Source organism: Berghia stephanieae, chromosome 11, assembly GCF_034508935.2.
Source record: "Berghia stephanieae isolate SIO BIC M18660-M18661 chromosome 11, UCSD_Bste_1.3, whole genome shotgun sequence".
Lineage (NCBI taxonomy): Eukaryota > Metazoa > Mollusca > Gastropoda > Nudibranchia > Aeolidiidae > Berghia > Berghia stephanieae.
Genome location: NC_088370.1, coordinates 14,526,859 through 14,544,358, shown reverse-complemented (window position 1 = coordinate 14,544,358; position 17,500 = coordinate 14,526,859). Strand labels below are relative to the sequence as shown.

Sequence of the window (17,500 nt, the reverse complement as noted above, 5' to 3'; positions counted from 1 at the left end):
TATCTTACACAGTGCCTGCTCCTTAATTTCTTAATCTGAACTAACGACTGTTAAGGAAAGCTAGTTTTGTTTTATAAAACCGCCACCTAAATTACCACCTCCATCAACATTACCACCACCACCGCGATTACAACCACAATCACCACCACCACCATGACCACTACCACCACCACTACCACCACCATTGTCTTTACCGTTACCACCACCACAATTACTATTACCACTTCCACAACCACCATCACCATCGCTACCATTGCCACCATCACCATTACCAATTTAAACTACCAAAATCACGACTTCCACCAATATCACCACCAGTTGTTAAATCCCTCTACCACCACTACTACTACCACCATTACCACTACCACCACCACAACCACCACCACAACCACCACGACGACTGCCAACAACACCACAACCACTATTACCAGTTACTAATACCATAACATACCATCATCACGACCGCTACCATTACCACTACCACCACCACAACCACCACCACGACTGCCAACAACACCACAACCACTATTACCAGTTACTAATACCATAACATACCATCATCACGACCGCTACCATTACCACTACCACCACCACCACAACCACCACCACAACCACTATCACGACTGCCAACAACACCACAGCCACTATTACCAGTTACTAATACCATAATATACCATCATCACAACCGCTACCATTACCACTACCACCACCACAACCACCATCACGACTGCCAACAACACCACAGCCACTATTACCAGTCGCTAATACTCTCTACCACCACCACCACTATACCCACCACCATTACCACTACCACTACAACAACAACCACCACCACGAATACCATAGCCACTAATGCAGGCAAATGGATGTTAAATTGGATGAAAGGAAGACAAGACAAAGACTGTGTTTAAAATCAATGGGTGGCATGATTTGTGTGAGTTCAGCACACAAAACCCGGAAGAGAACGTCGTTTTTCTGTCATCTTTTATTATATTTAATTGGTTGGGATTTTCCAAAAAAAAAAAAAGAAAAAAAAGTTAATCCATTGTTATCAGTTTCTGTTTTATGTTTTATTTAAATATTTCTCTTTTTTAATTATCAAATTATTTATTTTTACTTTATTCTGTGCGTCTTTTTATAAAATCTCTTTACTTTTATTCTTGTACATGAGTTCACGATTTTTCTTCAGTACAATATTAAATTCAGGATTTGCGTTTATAGGGCGACGAGGGGGGGGGGGGGGCGTTATAGTCTTAATAATGATTTTTTTTTTTTATTTTAGATTAAAACTGTAGACTTCCCTCCAAGTTATCTAATGTGTGTCTATGGGTATCGTTATCGAATAGTCTGACACTAGAACCGCAGCCATCGTTAACGTATAGATAGAATGTGCTTGGCCAAGGAGTTCACAACATTGCCATCCAGAAGTATAATGGACCAACACACAAACTCTGTGTAACCATGAACTTTTATAGTCTGGTTAATACAGTTTAGTGAGAACAACTCACAAACGCGGATGGCAAAAACAATAACAAAGGTCTGAGTGACGTCATCTGCATACTATCTATAGATAGTGTGCGCTTGGCTAAGAAGCTCACAACATTGCCATCCGGAAGTATAACGGACCAACACGCAATACTGTGTGTAACCATGAACGTTGATAGTCGGGTTACTACAGTTTAATGAGAATTACTCATAAACGCGGATGGCAAAAAGTAATAACAAAGACCTGAGTGACGTCAACTTCAAACTATCTATAGCCTGACACTGACCAAAATATGACGTCAAAAGACAAGTCTTTGGCCACAAAAGAAAACAAATCGTGAGTTGTATTCAATAGTTCAACCAATGAGATTACTTGTTTCCTTCTGCACTACTTGTTACAGTAAAGATTGTTCACATTTATTTTATTAAAGTTTTATTTTAGTAAGAACTGAATTCATCTCACTCCAGTTATATTTCGGTAGGCTTAGAAAAACTTTACCTTCTAATATTAGATCATCTTTCCTTTAATAGAAAGAATGCGCTTGGCCAAGGAGTTCACAACATTGCCATCCGGAAGTATAACGGACCAACACACAAACTCTGTGTAACCATGAACTTTTATAGTCTGGTTAATACAGTTTAGTGAGAACAACTCACAAACGCGGATGGCAAAAACAATAACAAAGGCCTGAGTGACGTCATCTGCATACTATCTATAACCTTCCCTGGAATTAATTTCAAATTAGTGAATACTTTTCGTTCTACATTCTGTCACGTAGCCACTTATTTTAAAAGCTGATAGGTCTAATATTCTACACTCACTTCTCTCTACAATCTATGCCAGACGGCCAGCCGCTCCATTCCTCACATTATATATTTGAAGATTTTTATCTTTTGGGATTTTATGGATACTCTTATCTCGACCATCAGGACGCCGGAGCTTTTGCCATTGACAGTGCAGTCTTTGACAGATCAAGAATCAAACCTGAGCCCGCCGTCGGAGCAATAGATAATTCAACACTTCTCAACTGCCTGGAAGTGAAGCCTTACAAACTCGATATTATATTGTCATAGGTTACGTAATATCTCAATCTTTATATTTGTAACTTCCATAATCATTATTCATCTCATTTAATTAAATTTCATCTTTCTTTTTATTTCATCTTAAACAAATCGTTAAGTGTTCTTCATTTTAAAGTAACTGGTAAAATCTGGGACTTTTTCTTCATATATTTGTTTTATGCAAAGTCGAGTCTCTCTTTACTCACTTGAGACCATGACACTAATAACGACAACTCACTAGACACTGCACAAACCTTAAAAATGGCGTCAAACTGTAAGTCCTTGAGGGTTCTAGTGTCAGGCTATATATTATGTTAACGATGGCTCTGCTAGCACCCTCTTGGACATACAGTTTGGCGTCATTTTAAAGGGCAGCGTATAGTGAGTTGTCGTTAGTAGAGTTCAAGGAAACAAGTGATTCCATTGGTTGAACTATTGAATACAATTCGCGATTTGTTTTCGTTTGACGTAATTTTTTGGTCAGTATCAGCGTAGTATCAGCGTAGCCATCGTTAAGTTATAGCCTGACACTGACCAAAAATGACGTCAAAATTCCAGTCTTTGGCCACAAAAGAAAACAAATCGTGAGTTGTATTCAATAGTCCAACCAATGGAATCACTTGTTTCCAAGAGCACAACTAACGACAACTCACTAGGCGGTGCAAAAACCAAATAATGACGTCAAAATGCCAGTCTTTTTGGGTTTCAGTGTCAGGCTATAACTTAACGATAACTACGGTGTCAGGTTATATAAGTTAACGATGCTCCAACGGTCTGTGGGTGAAAGATTGGGTTTCTCTTCTTGATTTACAGTCAAGCGACCACGAATTTAATTTACGACTGGATGAGTGACAATAATTGGAAACTGGCTTCATTGTTTCTCCTCGACGAGCACAGTCACATTTACTCAACAGCGACTGGATCTGTACGAAATAGGCTTCCTAAGTCGTGACGTAATCCTGCGCAGCAACGCATGGCAACAAACCGGCTGGCTCTAAACAGTCGAGAAAAATGGCTGACACGAACTCTATTTCCATCACCGCCCTTATAAAATACTTCTCCAATGAGCATAAAAGTGTCTCGCGAGGTGAAAATCATCATCAGTCAGGTCATGTTTTGACTTTCACTTACTCAGATGGCTTGATGTTCGGCAAAGTTCAAGCCAGCATGAAGAATAAAGAGTATTCTGTGAAGGTAAGTCATTTCGTCTTCTCATTCTCACTCTCAAAATCTCACATCTCCGTAAAACTACTGTTGGACAATAATCAGTTTACTTTGAGTTTAGGCAGATTTAGTATATCCAATGGAAAGATTTAACTGTTTACGTTCGATTTTAGTTAGGGAGAGAGAGGGGGAGTCATTGAATTATTGTGTTTTTATCTTATGGACCACGGACTTTGAGTCTTTGAGGTCTTAGTCTTGCTTCGCTAATTTTCGTTGCCATTGACTATAGTCTACTACATACTATTTAGTATCGTGTTGTAACCTTTATTATAATACTCATAGGAGCATCACAATCACCAATCACGCTAGACATTTTATCATACTTCATGTGGGGCAGCGTGGATCAGCGGTACGGTTTTTGCTTCGTACCCGAAAGGTACCGAGTTCGTTCACCCGCCGCTGCGCTGTGTGGCCTTGAGCAAGTCACCTCGCCCTAGCTCAATTTGCGGCGCTGCACCGCGGTTATTCCAGTCTTCCCTGGGAATAGACCCTAGAGATAAATTTCCTCTATGGGATGAATAAAGGATTTATTTAGACCAGTGTTAGTCACGGTAAACTAAACTTCCTATTGGGTTAAGGTGTAATGTAAATGTTGCTGCTTGAAACTCGAAGAAATCAATAACATTGTGAAATTGAATGTGAACTTCAATTTAATATACGAAAACAGATAAAATGGACGTTTCGGGTTTCCCCCTTATCAACAAAGCAAGATGAATGAAAGAATCACTTAATTCGTTTTTTTAATTGAGTTTTTATACAGCGTAATATCCACTAAATGTGCTCAAAGTGCTTTACAAGGGGTCCCTGGCCAACAGCAACATTTAACATGTAAGACGGGACATGATGCCTGTTGGGCGATATTACAATTTTTTCGGACAGAGACAACGCTGTTAACGGCCAGGTCCTCATTTGACACCTGAGTACGGTGAGAGATTGTGAGTAAAGAGCCTTCTCCAAGGACTCAACTATGTGCCGAGCGAGGCCCAAACCCAGGACCTTCTGATCTGAAAGCGAGTGTCATACCACAAGACCACAACAGACGTTTTATTAGTTTGTTTTTTGCCTATTGAGCATGGTCGCAGCTCTAAATTTGAATCTTTTATTCTTTTACTTCCACAGATCTATCTTGATGATGCCTTGGGTTGATTCAGTCCAAAACTAATTTGTGTGGTTTTATTTAACAATGTTAATGACATTGAACATACATTGATACAACAATGCCATAATTTGTCATGTTTATCATGTAAAATCATGTATGGACCTACAAAACCATTATTTTGAATGGTGATTTGATGATGATGAACAAAATATGTGTGTTGTACAAAATAAATGGCAAAGCTAACAAAATGCAGTCTCCTTAATAAGAGGAGACTGGGGATTGACAAGTGCTGCAACAAATTGAAAAATAATATCAGATGTTTCTCTTAACATGGTTGGAATATATGAGAGGATGTTAACATTTTTCAGTCTTTCATTAGCGCTCTCAACATGAATACTACATGAAGCAATTTCTTTTGTTAATAAAATCTCATTTTCAGTAAATTTATTATGTAAAAAGGGAGGGATATTTACAGTTACTCCTTGAGGTAAAATATCTTGAATCAGGATGGGGTTTTACCTTTATTACCTTTATCTGCTAAAATTAAATCTCCAGGGCTTAAAATTAAAAGTTTTAGTAATCCACAATTTTGTACAATGACCTTATCCGAGACAGACCCTGGATACAGTTTAGAAATAAAATTTATCACACCATTTGGACTCACACCAACAAGAGCTTTAACAGAATTCATGGACCTATAAGAAGAATAAGTTAACCGTTGTTTATCCATTTCTTTAGGAATAGCAATTTGGTCATCTGTACAATCAATGATCATTCTGCAATTTGGAAATCTTAAAAATGATGATGGAGCTGATAGTTTATTTTTATGTCTAGAAGGGCATGTAACCTTCATAACATTTTCAAAGAGAAGCTTATGGCTTATGTAAAACATGAATAAAAGTTTGTATAATATTTGTTATAGTACTTTCATTAACGCTAAACAATTGTGAAATATGAAGGTTAGCGTAGTTCTGTCTAAGTTTCATAAGTGTAATAATGAAAATTTGGTCTTTTAATGCAACTGTCTCTTCCTGAACTTCCCATCCACTATAATAAATAATGTTACCTCTAAAGCACTCAACATATTGAACAATAATATTAAATATTTTAAAACAATGTACACCTGTCTCCATTCGAAGAACTTTTTCTGTAAGGCTTGAAACAGTGTAAGTGCGTTGAATCTAACTTAGTTGGGTTTTTTAAAGCTAGCTATTTCCTTATTTTTGTCTGTAATTTCTTGTTCTTGAATTAAATTTGTTATTCTATTTAAAATATCCTCACTTGTTCTACAATCTGTTTTTTTTTTTAAAGATGGAATCCTGTGATGATGGTGACGAGAGTTGAGATGATGATGAGGGAGAAGATAATGAGGATGATGATGAGGAGGAAAATAATGATGATGAGGAATCTGGTTTTTTTAAAGGTGGGACTTTGTGATGATGATGAAGAGAGTTGAGCTGATGATGATGATGATGATGATGATGATGATGATGATGATGATGATGATGATGATGATGATGGTGATGATGATGATGATGATGATGGTGGTGGTGGTGGTGGTGGTGGTGGTGGACTTCTTGATGTTGGTGCCAATTGAGATGGGGTGGGAATTCCTTGTGTCACTTTTCTTTTCTTTCTTTCTGGCTCTGATGGAAACAATTTATTTTTATTTCTGTCAAACCATTCAGGGAGGTTGGCTTTGTCACCATCTCTGATGTGACAAGAACACACTCTTGATGATGATGTTGGATCTTTTGTCCTTTCACCTGAAATGAAAAGATAAAAAAAAAAACAATAATTCTGTTGGGCACATTGGGTATATTATTTAATTTGATAAGTACTTTGTTTTAGACTATCTTGTTTGACACCAGCTCAATGCATGATAAATCAAAGGTGTGCAAGAGACTAGGTTACTGGTGGGTCTCTCGCCTGTCTTTTATGAAATCGCACATTCAGCAAAATGTCGCACTTCCTCATTACTTCTTTTGATGATTTTGACTAGGTATATATAAAAATATGAATTCTTAAATTTACAGTTAAAGTTGATCTTGGGGTTGAGTGTGGCAAGACTGGCGTTTTCTCTTTATTACAGTCAGTACTGTACTGGACAGTGCGGTGATGGAAACTTTGGAGTGTCAACAGTCGGGCACAGGTAAAGGAGAGAGGTCCCTGCCGCCATCTTGCTTTGTTCACACAGAGTTGCCACCTCGGCTGTCGGGGAGGGGAGGCATGGCAGAGAATCAGAGAAACTTTCCAAAAAAAAGAGGAAAGTATGTGTGTTTGTGGTGTGTGTGAGAGAGAGAGAGAGAGAGGAGAGAGAGAGAGAGAGAGAGAGAGAGAGAGAGATCTGCGTGAGGGGAGGGGGGAAGAGGTTGCGTTATTTTATTTATTTATTTTCATTTTGCCATAAAGGTATCGATTTAAAGTAAGATTTTAACAAATATTTTCTTCTCTTTCTTCTTGTTCTCCTTTTAAAAAAATTATCACTTATCAGTAGAACTTAAGTCTCATTCAGTTTATCAGCCTTAACATCAAAACGATTGAGATATCATTTTTGCTTCAACTTCAATAAAAACCTAGTTTGGAATGTATTTTTATTTATAATTTCGTGCAATTGTACACTTTAATCATAAAATATAGGTCTACGTAAGCTAGAACTTGACCTAGATCTGGACTACGAACTCTAGCAAATGTTCGACGAGGCGTGCGTGCTTACCTGACTAAAGTGATCCACTTTTTCTTCAATTTTTTGTCTGCCTGTCCATTTGGAAATCTGTAAAACTTGCAGGAGTGAATATCTGACTGGTGTAGACAATCTGGTACAAAACACTGGACCATATTTAAGATAAAAATTGTTTTTTGAGCGATTTTCCAATTATTCCTTGCCTGGACCAAGCACGGATTTTTTTTGTTTAGAGCCAGCCGATTCGTTGCTAGGCGGACGTGACGTCAGACTGTGGAATCCTATTGATATTGGTTCTTAATGCCCTTCTAAATGAAGCGCAATGAGCCGTAGCCATCGTAAAGTTATAGATAGTTCGAAGATGACGTCACTCAGGTCTTTGTTATTGTTTTTGCCATCCGTTGGTCCGTTATACTTCCGGATGGCAATGTTATGAGCTTCTTGGCCAAGCGCATACTATCTATAGCCTGACCCTGGCCAAAAATTGACGTCAAAATGCCAGTCTTTTGCCACAAAAGAAAACAAATCGTGAGTTGTATTCAATAGTTCAACCAATGAAATAACATGTTTCCATGAGCACTACTAACGACAACTCACTAGACGCTACACAAACCTAAAAAATCTGATGATGATGATGATGATGATGATGATGATATTGATGACAATGATGATGATGATGATGATGATGATGATGATGATGATGATGATGATGATGATGGCGATAATGACGACAATGATGACGATGATGATGACGTCGACGTGGACGACAAAAACAGCTATGATTTTAAACATGTAAAATTAAATTGATTAAAAACATTTAGCTTCGTTGTTGATTTTGTTATTGTTTTGGTTTGTTTTATTTGTGTTGACAGATTTCTCACGGTCGCTTTGACCTCCTTCGTCTTGCTCTTGGAATTTACATGCCCGACCCCCCGTTCTCTGTAAATCTGTCGGCTTCATTATTGATCTTCAGTTCATCCCCCGTTAGTGGCTTAGTGACATAATGTGGGTCGTCGGTCTTGTAAGAAATCAAAGCAAGCGATAACTGAAGTGATCAGTTGATAAATGGGTAGCGATGTTTGCAAAAATTCTATACCTGACATTGCGCACTCAAGTTTTTAACAAAATAATATAATATTTCATTTTACCCCACTCTATTCAGGTGCGAATGAGTACCTGGTATAAATGAGCTGTGACAGATAACGTATCGATGCTAGCTTGGTTTTCTGGATAAAGCTCACATACTGGACGAAATTGCACACTATGATCTTGGGTTCATTCCCCGTGGTGGTTTAGTGACATAATGTGTGGGTTAGTCTTGTTAGAAATCAAAGCGATAACTGAAGTGATCAGTTGATAAATGGGTAGCGATGTTTGTAAAATGCTTGACTTGACATTGCGCACTCACGGTTTTTTTTTAATATGGATAGTTCGCAGATGACGTCACTCAGGTCTTTGTTATTGTTTTTTGCCACCCGCGTTTATGAGTAATGTTCACTGAACTGTATTAACCCGACCATAAACGTTCATGGATACATACAGTTTTGTGTGTTGGTCGGTTATACTTCCGGATGGCAATGCTATGAGCTTCTTAGCCAAGCGCATACTATCTATATTAACAACAAGAAATGGAGTGAGTAGGAAAGTGCCAGAAGACAATAGAGAATAAAAATTTCGCGGCGGTGATGGGGTTTGAACCTGCGACCTTATTGGTGAGACAACTCCGCCTGGCCGGGGAGAGCGTGACTCTACCGTATGAGCTATCCACGATCGCATATAAATAAAAATATATTTAAAAATATATTCCATTTTACCCCACTCTACTTCAGGTGTGAATGAGTACCTGGTAATGAGCTGTGGCAGATTTAGAGCTTTGGGCATTTTTATTGAGCTTTTTTATATAGCGCAAAATCCACTAAGCGTGATTAAAGCGCTTTACAAGGAGTCCCTGGTCAATAGCAACGTTTAACATGTAGGACGGTGTCACAGTAAAGATTGTTCACAATTATCTTATTAAAGTTTTATTTTATTAAGAACCGAATTCATCTCACTCCAGTTATATTTCGGTAGGCTTAGAAAAACTTGACCTTCTAATATTAGATCATCTTTCCTTTAATAGCCTTTCCTCGAATTAATTTCTTATTAGTGAACACTTTTCGTTCTACATTCTGTCATGTAGCCACTTATTATAAATCCTGATAGGTCAAGCATTCACTCACTTCTCTCTACAATCCATGCTGGATGGCCAGCCGCTCCATTCAACAAACATCGATATATTTGAAGATTTTTATCTTTTGGTACTTTGTGGATATTCTTATCTCCACCATCAAGACGCCGGAGCTTTTACCTTTGACAGTGCAGTCTTCGACAGATCAAGGATCAAACCTGAGCCCGCTGTCGGAGGAATAGATAATTCATCCCTTCTCAACTGCCTGGAAACGTAACCTTACAAACCTGATATTATATCATCATAAGTTACGTAATATATTCACATTTCTATTTGTAACTGCCACAATCACTATTCATCTCATTTAATTAAATTTCATCTTTCGTTTTATTTCATCTTAGACAAATCGTTAATTGTTTTTCATTTTAAATCAACTATTGAATTCTGGGACCTTGTTTTTCACATCTTTATTTTACGCATAGTCGAGAAGCTCTTTACTCATTGGAGACCATGACAGACGGAACATGACTGACGCCTGTTAGGGAATATCACAATTTTTTCGGACAGATAGACAGCGCTGTTTATGGCCAGGTACTCATTTTACAACCTGAGCACGGTGAGAGAATGTGAGTGAAGAGGCTTTTCCAAGGACTCAACTATGCGGCGAGCGAGCGAGGCTCGAACCCAGCCAGGACCTTCCGATCCGAAAGCGAGTGTCATACCACAACACCAAATAGCCGCACAAATACTTATAAAATGCTTATAATTTTTGTTTGAAAAATCTGAAAAGTAAAAAAAGAGAGCTTTATATTGAGCAAAATACTCTTTTTTAAAAAAGACTTTATAAGACCACATAGCCGCACAAATAGAAAAAAAAACTGTTTTGTCAATGTCGATTCTAACATCGAAACTGACATTCAACTTTATTCGGTTTCATGATTTCCCCTTGTCTAACACTCTGGGAATAATTCCAGAATAATAATCTATTATTAGCAATTCTATTATACATCACAGGAGGATTAATGATAATAAAGATGATGATAATAATGATAATGATAATAATAATAATAAAATATAATAACGTTTTTATCGCTTGGGTTTTATCGAATTTCCAATAATGGGATGCTTTTAATTACCTTGTCTTAAATATTTGACAAGAGCGGGTTGTGAGGGGGGGGGGGGGTTGAGTGGGGCTTGTAATATTAGATTAAGAGCTCAGGACAAGAGATAGATAGATAGATAGATAGATAGATAGATAGAGAGAGAGATAGAGAGATAGAGAGATAGATAGAAAGATAAATGAGTAAGATGGTGTGTAGATAGGTACATAGATAGACAGACAAATAAATAAATAAATAAATATATGTATATATATATATATATATATATATATATATATATATAATAAAGATAGAGAGATAGATAGACAGATAGATAGATAGATAGATATATAGATAGATAGATAGATAGATAGGTAGATAGGTAGATATATAAATAGATAGATTGATAGATAGATGTATGAATAGGTAGATGGACAGATAGATAGATTGATAGATAGACAGATAGACATATAGATAGATAGATAGATAGATAGATGGACAGACAGATAGATAGATAGATAGATAGATAAATAGATGGATAGACCCTTTGTATAGCAAATTTGGGTTCGTTTAATAAATACTGCACTATATAAAGGTCAAGTTTTTTTGTGTGTGTGTTTTTTTTTTCTTTTGTTGTTTTTTAGTTTAGTTTGTGTTGTTTTGTTTTTTGGAAGTTTTTTTGTGTGTTTGTTTTGTTTTGTTTTGTATTCTTTAGATATTTTTAAAGATATAGAGCTGGATAGAAAGATAAATCATATGTAATATATATATATATATATATATATATATATATATATATATATATATAAAATGTAAGATAGATAAATAGATAGATAGATGGATAGATCAATAGATAGATAGATAGATACGAGTAGATAGATAGATAGACAGATAGATAGATATATGGATGGATGGACGGACGGATAGAGTGGAAAAAGTGAGTAAATGTAGTTAATGTGGGATGGTTGTTATGAGTAAAACCGAAAAAAGAAATGGGGGGGGGGGAGGGGGGAGGGTAGGGGACTTTAGAGAAGACACATTAATGATAAGATATAAAAGGGCGGACTGGTATCTAAGGCAAATAAATTTTATGATGATTGAATGAAGGCGTTTGAATAGAATGAAGAGTGGTTTTCCAAAACTACTTAACTCCGTTTTTTCCATTTTTGAGATATTGAGGAAGATTATTTCCCCTAAAATTTGTAATCCGGTCTGTTATTTTATCATATTTAAACTTCAAATTCACACAAATCTAAGGAAATTGAATTCAGTAGTCTGATGTCACGCGCCCGGCAACGGCGGCCATCTTGGTTCTAAACAAAGAAAATCGTTACTTTTTATTCTTCATGCTGGCTAGAACTTTTCATTCCTTTTTCATATGCCTTGTGATCAGAATGTGTAAAAGTCAAAACATGATCAAATTGATGGGGTTTTTTCCTCTGGATACGCATTTAAGCTCGCCGGAGAAATATTTCATACGGGCGTCCGCCATTGTTCCGATAGTTTAGAGCCAGTGTTGCTAAGTTACCATGCGTCATTAGGAAGGAAGTGACGGTACGACTATTGAATCCTATTCTTGGATGGAATATCTGAAAAAGTAGAAAAATGGATTTAATGAGTTTTGGAAAACCAGCCTTCAGAATGATATGTCGTGCTTTACTTTGAAATGTGAGGGAGAAAAGGAAAGAGAGGAAAGGGGGGGGGGGGGTGGAGTACATGGTAATAGAGGGGAGGGAAGGTACGTAGAGAGCGAATAAGGGGGGGGGGGGTTTGGGGGGGTACTGGGGGGGGGGGAGTAAAATTAGAACGAGAGAGAAGAAAGAAAGAGAGAGAGAGAGAGAGAGAGAGAGAGAGAGAGAGAGAGAGAAAGAGTAAGAGAGAGAGAGAGGGGGGGGGGAGGGAATTAAGATCGGGAATAGATTTTGAGTGTTTTATGTAGAATGAAGGGAACCGTGTGATGTGGAGGGGATTGAGTGAGTTAGATAGATAGATATTATATATATATATAATATATATATATATATATATATATATATATAGAGAGAGAGAGAGAGAGAGAGAGGGGAGTGAGAGATAGAGGGGGGGGGGAGGGTTCATAATTATTTCAGATAATTATTCTGTTACATTTTGAATTTTCCGCTTGATATCTTGATTGAGGCGATGATGATCAGAGTGAGAGGAGAGAGAGAGAGATGAGAGAGAGAGAGGAGAGAGAGAGAGAGAGAATATAAAGCTGTGAGTGAGAGAGAAGCATGCATGACATGACAACATCATATGCAAATAAAAACGCTAAGCTGCATCGCCTCTATAACTTTAACCAACACCACCATCACCACCATCATCACCATCATCATCACCATCATCGTCATCATTATCATCATCATCACCATCATCATTCTGACGAACTCCGGAAAAAAAAAAAAACATATTTGAAAATTTGGCCAGAAAACACGTCCTTCAAATTATATCGATCGATTTAAATGACCCCCTTCATCTTGGGAGAAAAAAAAAAAACATATTGAAAATTTGGCCAGAAAACACGTCCTTCAATTATATCGATCGATTTAAATGACCCCTTCATCTTGGGAGAAAAAAAAACATATTTGAAAATTTGGCCAGAAACACGTCCTTCAAATTATATCGATCGATTTAAATGACCCCTTCATCTTGGGAGAAAAAAAAACATATTGAAAACACGTCCTTCAAATTATAATATCGATCGATTTAAATGACCCCCTTCATCTTGGAGAAAAAAAAAAACATATTTGAAAATTTGGCCAGAAAACACGTCCTTCAAATTATATCGATCGATTTAAATGACCCCCTTCATCTTGGGAAAAAAAAAAACATATTTGAAAATTTGGCCAGAAAACACGTCCTTCAAATTATATCGATCGATTTAAATGACCCCCTTCATCTTGGGAGAAAAAAAAAAACATATTTGAAAATTTGGCCAGAAAACACGTCCTTCAAATTATAATATCGATCGATTTAAATGACCCCCTTCATCTTGGGAGAAAAAAAAAAAGCATATTTGAAAATTTGGCCAGAAAACACGTCCTTCAAATTATATCGATCGATTTAAATGACCCCCTTCATCTTGGGAGAAAAAAAAAACATATTTGAAAATTTGGCCTGAAAACACGTCCTTCAAATTATATCGATCGATTTAAATGACTCCCTTCATCTTGGGAGAAAAAAAAACAAACATATTTGAAAATTTGGCCAGAAAACACGTCCTTCAAATTATATCGATCGATTTAAATGACCCCCTTCATCTTGGGAGAAAAAAAAAAAACATATTTGAAAATTTGGCCAGAAAACACGTCCTTCAAATTATATCGATCGATTTAAATGACCCCCTTCATCTTGGAGAAAAAAAAAAACATATTTGAAAATTTGGCCAAAAACACGTCCTTCAAATTATATCGATCGATTTAAATGACCCCCTTCATCTTGGGAGAAAAAAAAAACATATTTGAAAATTTGGCCAGAAAACACGTCCTTCAAATTATATCGATCGATTTAAATGGCCCCCTTCATCTTGGGAGAAAAAAAAAAACATATTTGAAAATTTGGCCAGAAAACACGTCCTTCAAATTATATCGATCGATTTAAATGACCCCCTTCATCTTGGGAGAAAAAAAAAAAAAGCATATTTGAAAATTTGGCCAGAAAACACGTCCTTCAAATTATATCGATCGATTTAAATGACCCCCTTCATCTTGGGAGAAAAAAAAAAAACATATTTGAAAATTTGGCCAGAAAACACGTCCTTCAAATTATATCGATCGATTTAAATGACCCCCTTCATCTTGGGAGAAAAAAAAAAAACATATTTGAAAATTTGGCCAGAAAACACGTCCTTCAAATTATATCGATCGATTTAAATGACCCCTTCATCTTGGGAGAAAAAAAAACATATTTGAAAATTTGGCCAGAAAACACGTCCTTCAAATTATATCGATCGATTTAAATGACCCCCTTCATCTTGGGAGAAAAAAAAAAAAGCATATTTGAAAATTTGGCCAGAAAACACGCCCTTCAAATTATATCGATCGATTTAAATGACCCCCTTCATCTTGGGAGAGAAAAAAAAAAACATATTTGAAAATTTGGCCAGAAAACACGTCCTTCAAATTATATCGATCGATTTAAATGACCCCCTTCATCTTGGGAGAAAAAAAAAAAATAATTTGAAAATTTGGCCAGAAAACACGTCCTTCAAATTATATCGATCGATTTAAATGACCCCCTTCATCTTGGAGAAAAAAAAAAAACATATTTGAAAATTTGGCCAGAAAACACGTCCTTCAAATTATATCGATCGATTTAAATGACCCCCTTCATCTTGGGAGAAAAAAAAAATCTCTCAAAGATGGGACTTCGCGAGGTTTTTTTATAATAACGTAGCAATGACTATGAAAAATGTTTTTTTCTTTTTTTTTTTGGAGAAAATTTTTGTCTAAAATCAAAGCTCTATCTCCACTGATTAAAAATGTTTTTGAATTTTGAAATTCCATTCATAAATAAACAAGTTATGCAGTTTCAAAGGTGTCATTTATTTGGATGACCCGCGAAGAGGAAAAAAAAACGCGAAAATATGGGACGCTTTTTCGGCAATTTTTTTCGATCTTTGGTTGTATCTTGCGTAATAAGTGGATTAAAAGGTTGAAACTTGGGATGGTGTTTAGTAAAATACGGGAAAAGTACTCGTCATATTCATATGAGATTTTACAACCAAAAATAAGAAATGTTCATGTATTACCTTGTCAGCGACAAAACCTCCACGCCCGGTAGTTTTAGAAATATTTTACTCCAAAGAGTAAAAATCTATTTTTAACAATTTTCCGGTAATCGCACGAGTTTTTTCGCTTGACATAATCTAAAATGACCTTTTTTTCAACTGTGTGCCAACTTTCAGTTATATTCATCGATAAAAAGCGTCGTAATTAATTTTTTAATATAGCATATACGAAACGGCTTCGTCCCATATTTTGCAGCGAATTTGGGCACTTCGTGAGCGAAAAAGAGGCCCAAAGATTTGTGCGGATAGACATTGCTAAATAACGCCCCAAGTTTTCGAGTTTTTGCACACGACGAGGGTCATTTAAATCGATCGATATAATTTTTGAAGGCAGGACGAGATTTCTGGCCAAATTTTGAAATATGGGTTTTTCCAGATTATGGCACCATTCATTCCCGTCACCACCAGCGACAACCTCTACCTACAAGCCATTACTCAACAAGAAGGCCATTTAGAACAGAGAGTGGTAGCTGTCTGTACAGGCGTCAAAGGAATACAAAATTTTGTTGTTGGCAGATTGGCCAGCTGATCGATATTTGGCACCACCAGCAGTCAGTCAGTGTTTATCTGGCTGTTTGTCGGTTGTTAAGTAGATTGACTGGTGGGAAAGTTTTTTTTCTAAGTTTACTGAATGTTCGGTTGATTGATTGAGTGATTGATTGATTGACTTTTGATTGATTGATTGATTGATTGATTGATTGTTTGATTGATTGGTTGATTGATTGAATGATTGATTGATTGATTGATTGACTTTTGATTGTTTGATTGATTGATTGACTGATTGACAGAATGATTGACTTTTGCTTGATAGGTCTATAGATAAATGATTGATTTTGATGTATGTTTGAATAAATAATTGATCAATTGACAAATTATAGGTAAAATGAGTGATAGACTGATAGCCTGATTTGATATGTCACGAAAAAGCTTTCAACAGTCCAGTTTCGTGTCTGTGATCTCTCTTCGTTTAAGAGCAAAATCTTCTCCTAGTAATAAAACATTTAACCCACTCAACCCTAACACCGACTATATCCGTAGTTTACCCGTGTTACTTTTACCCCATGCCTATTTATTACATTTTTCTGAGATAAATTATAAGAATAGTATCATAACTAATGTTTTTAGTTTTTGCATGTTAATGATAGTTGAATAAAACTATCTATGTACATTCTCATTTTTAATATATTTTTCCTAATTTTGAAAAGTAGAAAAAATCTCTAGCATTGAGTGAGGTAATGGAGTATGGGACTTTTGTAAACAGAATATTATTACGGAAGATTCTGAGAAATTTTGACACAGCATACCATACCCCTAGATAATGACATATTGAGAAAATAGCAAAATACGAGTAGCTTTCCGTTTCTTACACTGTTCTTACTACCTATACCCTTTTCGACTGTTTTCGTGCCTTTATAGTTAATATCTTGAGAAGATGGACTTCAAATGATATTTTTCTAAAATAATAAATAAAGTATCATTTTCCACCAAAATCGCCAAAACAATTTTTTTGAAGCATTTTCGGAATATTTAGATAGAACCAAACCGCCCCGTAAGAAACATCTTAAACCTGGGCATTTTATGATTGATGTGTTTTGATTTTGATATTCTTTCTTAATGTTTATAGATAGTATGCACTTTGCTAGGAAGCTCACAACATTGCCATCCGGAGATATAACAGACCAACACACAAGACTATCTGTAACCATGATTATATATAGACTATAGTCTGGTTAATACATTTTAGTGAGAATTACTCATAATCGCGGATGGCAAAAAACAATAACAAAGACCAGGGTGACGTCATCTTCATTCTATCTATATGTATAAATATGTGTATGTGAGATCGTATAAGTTCATTGCAAAGCGCTACAGA

General features: G+C 36.3%; 1 protein-coding gene and 1 long non-coding RNA gene across 2 annotated transcripts in view; one reads left to right on the top strand and one right to left on the bottom strand.

The window, feature by feature from the left end:
* LOC144957184 (two pore potassium channel protein sup-9-like) overlaps positions 1 to 17,500 on the bottom strand; it is a 214,281-nt gene that overhangs the window by 155,972 nt on the left and 40,809 nt on the right. The gene's annotated exons all lie outside the window — the stretch shown is intronic.
* On the top strand, positions 3,554 to 6,144 carry LOC144956753 (uncharacterized). Its single transcript, XR_013642007.1, has 2 exons — positions 3,554 to 3,741; positions 4,891 to 6,144. It is a non-coding gene; the product is annotated as an uncharacterized LOC144956753 (long non-coding RNA).